This window comes from Jaculus jaculus, chromosome 5, assembly GCF_020740685.1.
Source record: "Jaculus jaculus isolate mJacJac1 chromosome 5, mJacJac1.mat.Y.cur, whole genome shotgun sequence".
NCBI classification, from domain to species: domain Eukaryota; kingdom Metazoa; phylum Chordata; class Mammalia; order Rodentia; family Dipodidae; genus Jaculus; species Jaculus jaculus.
The window spans coordinates 130,749,115-130,759,001 of record NC_059106.1 but is presented as its reverse complement, the minus strand read 5'-3'; the positions used below and the strand labels follow the sequence as shown (position 1 = coordinate 130,759,001).

At 35.7% G+C, this 9,887-nt stretch overlaps 1 pseudogene; it reads left to right on the top strand.

The window, feature by feature from the left end:
• The first annotated feature begins 4,961 nt into the window (after positions 1-4,961).
• Positions 4,962-5,583, top strand: LOC101602581 (annotated as a pseudogene).
• Positions 5,584-9,887: the final 4,304 nt, after the last annotated feature.

Sequence of the window (9,887 nt, the reverse complement as noted above, 5' to 3'; positions counted from 1 at the left end):
TTCCCTGATGAACTTAGATGCAAAGATTCTGAACAAAATCCTTGCAAACCGAATCCAACAACACATCAATAGAATTATCCACCTTGATCAAGTGGGATTCATCCCAAGAATACAGGGGTAGTTCAACATCCAGAAATCAGTCAATGTAATACACCACATAAACAAGGTTAAACACAAAAATCACATGATCATTTTGATAGATGCAGAAAAGGCCTTTGACATAATACAACATCACTTCATGATCAAAACACAGGAGAAAAACATTGGGTAGAAAGAATGTCAGAGCCACACGTTGGGCCATGATACGTAGATACATTTCCTCATACCTGTAACTGAGGCCTAGCTCCACAATGCATGACCTATATACCTCAATAAGGAGAGGCCAGTGGGGGGGCAGAGAGGAGGCTAACAATGGTACCAACCTGACTGTATTCACTGAGTACAAAAGTAATTCATAAAAAATAATAAAAATAAATAAATAAATAAATAAACAAAAATCAAACCAGGCTGGATAGATTGCTTAATGTTAGGGTGCTTGCCTGCAAAGCCTAAGGACCTAAGTTTGATTCCCCAGTACCCATATAAGCCAGATACACAAAGTGGCACATGTGTCTGGAGTTTGTTTGCAATGGCTAGAGGCCTTGGTGCACCCATTCTCTCTCTCTCTCTCTCTCTCTCTGTCTTCCTCTCTCTCTCTGTCTTCCTCTCTCTCCCCCCACATCTCTCTCTCTCTCTGTCATATTAATAAATATAATACTAATTTAAAAAATACCAAGCCACAACCTAAATTGGAACTCAAAACTGGATAAACACGATTCATAAAAATGCATCTGAAAGCAAGAATTAAATATATCTTATATTGCCTCTCTGTTTACCCTCACTAACAGAGTTAATCATGTGGAGGACAGAACCTCAGATCTGGAAGGCAAGACAAAAAAAAATCACTTGGGAGTCCAGAAACTTTGATAAGTACAAAAATCATGCAAACAGAAAATGAGGGAATTGTGGGATACCCTAAATTATCAGATCATGGGTATAACAAAAGGGGAAGAAATTCAAGCCAAAGTGGAGAAAATGTTCAATAAAACTATTAATGAAAACATCCACCCTCTCAAAAGACAGACCCATCCAGAAATAAGAAACTCCCAGAACACTAACTGAACCAGAGAAGAAACTTACCGAGGTACATGATATTAAAACTCTAAATTAAGAAAACAAAGAGAGTGGGATAAAAAGGCAGTAAGAGAGAAACAACTCATTACAAACAAAGGCAGTTCCAACAGAATTACTTCAAATTTTTTAATGGAAACCCTGAAAGCCAGGAGGGCTTGGAATGGATCACTTCAAAGTCTAAAAAACTATTGCTTCCAATCAAAACTACTGTACCCAGTGGAAGTATCCCTTATAATCAATGGAAATAGAAAAACTTTCCATAAGAGAGAGCCATATTATTATATGAACAAGAAGCCAAAGCTACAAAGAATACTTCATACAGAAGAGTCAAACAACAAACCTGAAGAGCTTACAAGAGGAAGAGGGCAATAACCAAAACTAGTATAGGGAGAAAACCATACAAACCCTAAGAAATCACCAAACCATATAAAACCTCTAATATGTCAGGGATTAAATTAAATCTCAGAATTATAACAGAAACATTGATGGGCATAATTAACCCATTAAAAGACATATTACCAGTGTGCATCAAAAAAATGGACCTTTCAATCTGCTGTCTTGAAGAAATCCACATAATCACTAAAGATAGACAACTCCTCAAGGTGAAAGGATGGAAAATGATTTTCTAAGCAAATGAAAATAAGAGACAAGAAGGTGAGGCTATATTAATCTGACAAAACTAATGAAAAAAAAGGAAAAGAAGGCTACTTTTTACTCTTCCAGGGAATAATACAACAAGAGGGCAGCCAAATTATAAATTTATGCATACCATGCAGGTGCACCACATTTTATAAAACAAATACTACTTGACAGCAAGCCAGAAATAAGTCCCAATACCATCACAGCAGGGGATTTAAGTACCCCATTATCATCAATAGACAGATAATACAAGTAGAAAATCAGAAAGGAAGTAATAGAGCTTAACAACACTATAGATCAACTAGACCTAAAAAACATCTATAGAACATTCCATCCCAATTCTACAGAATACATATTCTTCTCAACAGCCCACAGAATCTTCTCTAAAATATATCATATAATAGAAAATAAAATGTACATCCATAAATTCAGAAAAGAAATTGATGTAACTTCCTGCATCATATCCAAACACAATGTGCTAAACCTAGATATTAACAATAAGAAACAACATATATTACATCAGCTCCTAGAGAATGAACAATAGGCTGTTAAATAAGGCATTGGTTATGGAAGAAATAAAAAAGAAATTATAAAATTTCTAGTAATGAATAATAAAAACCATAACATAATCAAAATTTATGGGATAGTCATAAGAGGAAAACTAATAGCATTAAATGCTTTCATAACAAAGACAGGGATTTCTCACATTAATAACCTAACCATCCATCTAAAGGTGTTGGAAAAATAAGAACAATCCAATACTAAAAGTTCAAGATAGAAATAAATAAGTAATATCAAAGATGAAATTAATGAATTGGAAACTAATAACAATAAAGAAAAATGATGAAACCATGATAGAGTTCTTTAAAAAAAAATAAGCAAGATTGATAAACCCAAAGCCAATTTGATCAACTGGAAATAAAAGATAAATCTAAAATTAAAAGAATAAGAAATGAAAAGGGAAAGGTCACAATAAACATTAATGAAATTTGAAGAATCATCAACACATATTTCCAAAACCTCTGCTCCATGAAATTGGATAAGGTGGAAGAAATGGTTGGATATCTAGGCACATACTACCTACCAAAACTAAATTTTAGTACAGATAAATCCCCGAATCAAACCTATTTTACCCACTGAACTTGAAAATATAATCAAAACCCTTCAAAAAGGAATAGTTCAGGACCTGACAGACTCTCAGCTGAATTCTAACAAACCATCATCAAAAAACTGAGAACATTTCCTCAAGGTTTTTCACATAATTGGAGAGCAGGGAATGCTCACCAACTCCTTTTATGAAGCTAGCATCAAACTAATCCCCAAACCAGACAGTGACAATAAGAAAAGAAAACTATAGACCTACATCCCTGATGAACTTAGGTGAAAAAACTCCTGAAAAAAATATGAGTAAATCAAATTCAACAATATATGAAAGCACCATCCACCTTGGCCAAGTAGACTTCATCCCAGGGATGCAGTGGGATGGTTCAGCATATAGAAATCAATTAAAGCAATACACCACATAAATAATTGTAAATGCAAGAACCACATGATCATTTCCATTATGCAGAGAAGGCGTTTCACACAAAAAAAAACTTCATTACTTCATGATAAAATTCTGGAAAGACTAGGCATGTAAGGTACATATCACAAAATATTAAAGGCTATAAACAAAGCACCTAACGCTCAAATCACACTTAATGGGGAAAGACTCAAAGAGTTTTCATTAAGATCAGGAATAAGACAAGATGCCCAGTCTTGCCACTCCTCTTCAACATAGTGTTAGATATCCTAGCCCAAGCAATAAGACAGAAGAAAGATATTAAAGGAGATAAATTTCAAAGATAGAAGTCAATCCAACCCTGTTCACAGATGACATGATCCTATACACAAGTGACCCAAAATACTCTACCTTAGAACTTCTAAAGGTTCTAAATTCTTTCATCAAAGTGGCATGAAACGAATCAACACACAAAAATCAATAGCCTTTCTATATAGAAAAGACAAATATATAGAGAAAGATATCAGTGTGGCTGTCGTTTCTTCAATATCTACAAAAACTCAAATAACTTGGAATAACACTAACCAAGGATGTGAAAAACCTGTATAATGAAAATATAAACACACTCAAAAACTCTCTTGCTCTCCCTCTGTCTCTCTCTCTCTCTCTCTCTCTCTCTCTCTCATAAAATAAAGTGTTGGAGAGATGACTTAGTAGTAAGGCACTTGCCTGCAAAGCTAAGAACCCAGGTTCAACTCCTCAGAACTCAGGTAAGCCAGACACAGGAGGTGACGCATGTGCACAAGTTGACACATGCATACAAGATGGCATAAGCCTGTTGAGTTTGATTATAGTGGCTATGGATGTAGAGCAGCAATTTTCTCTCTCTCTTTCTCTCATAAAAATAAATAAGAAAGAAATTGAGGCAAGCATGAGAAGATGGGCAGACATCCCATTCTCTTGTATTAGTTAGAATTTATATTATTAAAATGGCAATTCTACCAAAAGCAATATATAGATTCAACAAAAAACAATAAAAATCCCAGCATAATTTTCTTCACAGAAATACAAAAAAAATAATAATAATAATCTCAAAGTACATATGGAATGGAAGAAGGCCCCATATATCCAAAAATATTCTGAGTAAAAGAAAGACCTCTGGTGGTATTATTGTACATGATCTAAAGCTATACTTCAAAACCATAGCAACAAAAACAACATGACACTGGCATAAAAACAGACACATGACACATATACCACCAGAACAGAATTGAAGACCCAGCTCTTAGTTCAAGTAACTACAGCTTCTTGATCTTTGAAAAAAGATGGCAACTACATACACTGGAGAAAAGACAGCATCTTCATCAAATGATGCTGGACAAACTGGCTAAGCACAACTAGAAAAATTAAACTAGATACACTCCTCTTACCATGCAAAAAATTCAACTCCCAGTGGATGAAAGACCTGCATATAACACTTGAAACTCTCAAACTACTGAATGGAAAAATAGGGGGAACTGTCCATATATTGGAGTGGAAAATGACATATTGAATGATACACCAGTAGCCCAGGAAAGTATCAAACAATCAGTGGAATATCATGAGGTTATAAAGCTCTTGTACAGGAACCCAGGTGCACAGTCTGGAGATGCTGCAGGACCCGTGGCCGGGAGCATCAGACATGGTGAACTATTCCAGTCTGCAACTAAAAAAAAAAAAAAAAGCCTCCAATAAAACCACTTTGAAAAAGGTGGGAAAGAAACAGAATGATGTGAAAAGTAAAAACGTTGAAGAGGCAGAGCCTGAAGAATTTGTGGTAGAAAAAGTACTGGATCGACGTGTAGTGAATGGGAAGGTGAAATATTTCCTGAGGTGGAAGGGATTTACAGATGCTGACAATCCTTGGGAACCTGAAGAAAATTTAGATTGTCCAGAGTTAATTGAAGCATTTCTTAATTCTCAAGAGGCTGGTAAAGAAAAAGATGGTACAAAAAGAAAATCTTTATCTGACGGTGAATCTGATGATAGCAAATCAAAGAAGAAAAGAGATACTGCTGACAAACCCCAGAGGCTTTGCCAGAGGTCTTGATCCTGAACAAATAATCGGTGCCACAAACAGCAGTGGGGAATTGATGTTTCTCAAGAAATGGAAGGACTCCGATGAGGCCGACCTGGTGCTGGAGGCGAACATGAAATGTCCTCAGATCGTCGTTGCTTTCTATGAAGAGAGGCTGATTTGGCACTCTTGTCCAAAAGACAAAGCTCAATAACTGTTTGCATTGCTTTTATATATATTCGTCCATATATATAAAATCTCATCTTGGGTTTTGAATTACTGGTGTGAAAAATAACTACATTCTAATACAGATCAAGATTGATACATTGCTTTTGAAAATATTGACAGTTGTCAGAATTTTTTTAATTTTACTTTTTGCATCGAAAGCACTGGTTACTTTGAGCTTTCTATAGATGCTTCTTAACAGTAGAATATTTGATACCATGGTATATTTCCTCTACGTTGGAAAATAGTTTTTTCTAAATGTAAATGGAATATATTGACCAGTGAAAACCTTTCATAAGAAAAAAATTAAGATAATTATGAGGAGAGAAAAAATAAGCTAGTTATATTCTTAGACAACAGGCTGAATATGTAGAAAACTCAAAAAGATCTAGAAATATAAAGCCAACAATATTTTAGAATCATAAATATATACATACTGATACTAAAATTAATAATTTTATGGCAACAACCATAAAATAAAATATATAAATAAAGTAGCATCTGAAATAGCATGAACATGTTATCAAGGATTTGGTAAGGGGTAACTTGATTTGGAAGTTGTCAGATGTTTTAAGCTTATGGAAGTCTGCTATGGTTTGCCACAAGGAATCTGGAGTTTGTAGAAATCAAACAAAATTCAGTTTAATGAAGAACATGGTAAAGATCCAACATCTGTATCCCTTAAAGGTTGTATTGGAACCAGTCTTTTCAGCTATAATTAAGATAACTTTTTGCTTCTCTTTTATTATTTCAGCCTGAGAGGAGGGTTGGGAACAATCAGCTTCATGTTCTTTCACAGGTCCAATTCTACCATAATGTTTCATATAATATATAGGTCATGAACTTGAAGGAAGTGAAGGAACAAGTCAGAGAATCTGGGGACAAAGGTATTCCAAAGTATTTAATACCCTGACTTTACATCTATTTAAAGAGATAGAGAAAGAATGGCTCCAGGTTAACCAAATGATTTGAACGAGAGTGATAGTGAAGGGTTTCGGCATATTCCTGGTAAAAAATGGATAGGTCATGCAAATAAAGAAACCATTAGGGTACTGAACTTTAGAAAAATAAAGTTAATAAAGTTCATTCAACTATATCATTGTACACTGACTAATCATTGAATGCACATGAATGAAAGCACATGAGAATTCATAAAAACTAATGATAAATAAAGAGAGTGAATTTTATAGCCTCCTTTAGTATCAAATATGTCATTGAAATTATGTCCTATGAAAAATAATATAATTAGCTCATAAATTTAAAACACTGAAAACAAACTCACCTATTCCCCCAAAGATACATTTTTTAAAATTTTTTCTTTATTTGAGAGAGAGAGAAATGGGCTAGGAGGGAGGGAAAGAGAAAAAAATGGGTGCACCAGGACCTCCAGCCACTGCAAACAACTCCAGATGTGTGCACCCCCTTGTGCATCTGCCTTACGTGGTTTCTGGGAAATCGAACCTGGGTCCATTAGCTTTGTAAGCAAGTGCCTTAACCACTTAAGTGCCTTAAGCCATTTCTCCAGCCCCCCCAAAATAAATTTTAATGAATAAAAATGATGTCTTAGGTTAACTAGTAAAGACTAAAATTAAGTAGTGCTTAGAACAGAATGATAAGACTTTTAAGAGAGAAATCTCTTCTCTTTTTTTTCTTTTTCTTTGAGGTAGGGTCTTGCTCTAGCCCAGGCAGACCTGGAATTCACTATGTAGTCTCGGGGTGGCCTTAAACTCATAGTAATCCTCCTACCTCTGCCTTATGAGTGCTGTGATTAAAAGTGTGCACCAGCATGCCTGGAAGATGTCTCTTTTATACATGATATATAAATACATTTAAACCAAAAATTGACAAAGAGGTCATTTTAAATAAAAGCTCATGAATAACTATATTTGGAAGAAAGAAAGAGTATTGATGCATTTGCATTAAAGATACATACCTTGAGAAGGAACAGTGAAATGAGTAATAAGTATAGGTCAAAAGACAAATTCATGAATGAAATAACTAATCTACTATTAAGAAGCTAACCAAGGGCTGGAGAGAGGGCTTAGTGGTTAAGCACTTGCCTGTGAAGCCTAAGGACCCCGGTTCGAGGCTCGGTTCCCCAGGTCCCACGTTAGCCAGATGCACAAGGGGGCACACGCATCTGGAGTTCGTTTGCAGAGGCTGGAGGCCCTGGCGTGCCCATTCTCTCTCTCTCCCTCTCTGTCTTTCTCTCTGTGTCTGTCGCTCTCAAATAAATAAATAAATAAATAAATTTTTTTAAAAAAGAAGCTAACCAAGTCAAGAGTAACTTCTTGGAAGAAAATTAATAGAATTTAAGAATTTCTGAAGATACATATTTTACAAATTGTGAAAATCTTTCTAATTGAGAAGTTCATATTGAAAAACAAACACTTTGAGGGATGGGAGGATTACTTGATCAGTAAATTGTTTGCTAGGCAAGCACGCAGAGCTGAGTCCTCATTCCTAGCACTCACATAAATGCTGGCAGGGTGGCTTGCTCTGTGGTAGCATGGGGGAGGTGGAAATGGAACACTGGAACTCATGGCTAGTTATTCCAGCTGAATCAATAAGTTCCCACTTCAGTAAGAGACCTGGACTCATAAATAAGATTAAGTCATGGCTTAGTGGTTAAGGCATTTGCTTGAAAAACCAAGGACCCAGGTACAATTCCCCAGTACCCACATAAAGCCAAATGCACAAGGCGGCACATGTGTCTGGAATTCATTTGGAGTGGCTAGAGGCCAGGGTACACCCATCCTCTCTCTATATATATATCTGCTCCTCTCTCTCTGACTTGTTCAAATAAATAAGTAAATAAAATATTTTTTAAAATATGAGATGGAAAGAAATTGAGGAAAACAACTGACATTGACCTCTGGCCTACCCATCTACACACATGTGCATAAGCACATACATGCACACACACATGCCTATACATACAAAATGCATGCATATACACATACCTGTACAAGAGTAAAAATACTGAAATAGTTAGATTTAAGCATGAAGTGGTATGCCACAGCATGCTCTGAATATTAATTGTTTATTTTATAGACAGTAAGTATAAAATGTATAAAGAGAAATATAATTCCTTAATAATTAAGTCTTGAGCATCCATTATTCAGAAATGGAAGGACATACACTGACATTTTAAATAAAGTAGTATGAATTTATTGTTTTAACATATAAAACAAATGTGTCTCATATATATCCATATATGTCAATGCCATACATTTTTTCCTGAGGAGTTATAAAACATTTATAAACATTGCACAATAAAAGTAATATACTCCAATTAATTTTAAATCCCCCAAATCATCTTGATAAAGGAGGAAGAAGCATTTAGAAATTCTCTCTATTGAAATCTGAATGGGGTCACCAGCACCTGGACAACCTTCCAGGTAGATGAGGTCCACCAGAATCAGTGGTTAAAGATCCCATTTCCCCTGCCACCTTTCTGTCCACAAATTCTTCTTTTTTGTGTTTATTTTTCACTTATTTTTATTGTGAATTCTAATCATTGCTTCCCCATATCCCCCACATGCATGCCTTCTTTCCCTCTTGTTTGTGCATTGCTCCCAGGGCTTGGAGACACTCCAAGCACAATGAAATCATGAAGTGATCATCACCACCCATCCCAATTCAGCACTCTTATTCATCAGCAGGTCTGGCATCTCCTCCTCTCCCACTCCTTTCTTACTATGCAAATTTAGTCCTAACACAAAATAAACGTTGGCATTGGCCATTGGACAACCTTTCTTCCTACTGTCTACCCTCTCCAGTGTACCACTGCTCCTCGCCCACCCCATCCCTTCCAGCACTTAAAAGCTTGTGAGAGGAGATTAAACTAATCCCATCCAAATACAAGCCCAGTAAGAAATCCCTGAGTCAAGTCCAAAATTCCTGCCAAGCAAAAGAACTGGGGAATAAGGAGAGATTTGATGTAACAATCAGCATGCTATAGCAATATATTTTTCATGAAAAAAATCTTTCCTTTTTAGTAATCCCATACAAAATTGAGATAAAGTATGAAGCATAAAGTATGCAGGGAGAAGCGGAAATAGAAACAAACAGCTTTTCTCATTGAATATAAATTAATGAACTAAGTATGTTGGCACCATGACACATTTTTAAAGTAATTTAATCAAACCCTTTGCTTCACAAAATGGGCAGGAGTGTGTAAATAGCCAACATTTAAGTGGTTTTGGATTGGTTAATTTGCTAATTAATGCCTAAGAAAGGAGAATTAGAAAGGCTGAACAAGAGTAAGGCCACGCTAGAGGGTTTTGCCGG